Source organism: Macadamia integrifolia, unplaced genomic scaffold (genome assembly GCF_013358625.1).
Source record: "Macadamia integrifolia cultivar HAES 741 unplaced genomic scaffold, SCU_Mint_v3 scaffold_18A, whole genome shotgun sequence".
NCBI classification, from domain to species: domain Eukaryota; kingdom Viridiplantae; phylum Streptophyta; class Magnoliopsida; order Proteales; family Proteaceae; genus Macadamia; species Macadamia integrifolia.
The window spans coordinates 93,219-93,730 of record NW_024870636.1 but is presented as its reverse complement, the minus strand read 5'-3'; positions in this window follow the sequence as shown (position 1 = coordinate 93,730).

Sequence of the window (512 nt, the reverse complement as noted above, 5' to 3'; positions counted from 1 at the left end):
GTTTCAATTGAAATATGATCTACAACTATGGCTTCTTAGAAGTCGATAAAGAGAGGTTATGCTCTTTAAAAAAACTAGATTGGAAAAAGGGAAAACGAACATCAAGTTTATTTGATATATCCATTGTTACTAGTCCTCTTTAGTGGTTCAAATCAGATCACCAATCTTGTTGAGGTTAAAGATAATCTATATTTCTAATATTGTTTATATTTTTGCTGTTAGTAATTTTCAAAATAAGTGTTAGGGCATAACTTCTTGACTTTGATATTGTTGAAGGGAATGGAAAATTATACCTTACACTGAAAAAACACAAATTTTTAGGGATTCCCTTGTTATTAATATAGTTCTTTTATTACTGGAAAAAAAAAAAGCAGTACCCTTAACTTGTCACTTTTGGGGAATGAGCTTGTAGTCCAATGGCATTGTCAGGCTGCCACCTATTTGTCTAGCCTATGATGTAGGAGGTCATGTGTTCAAACATTTGTCTGTTCCACCTTATATCCCTCAACCCC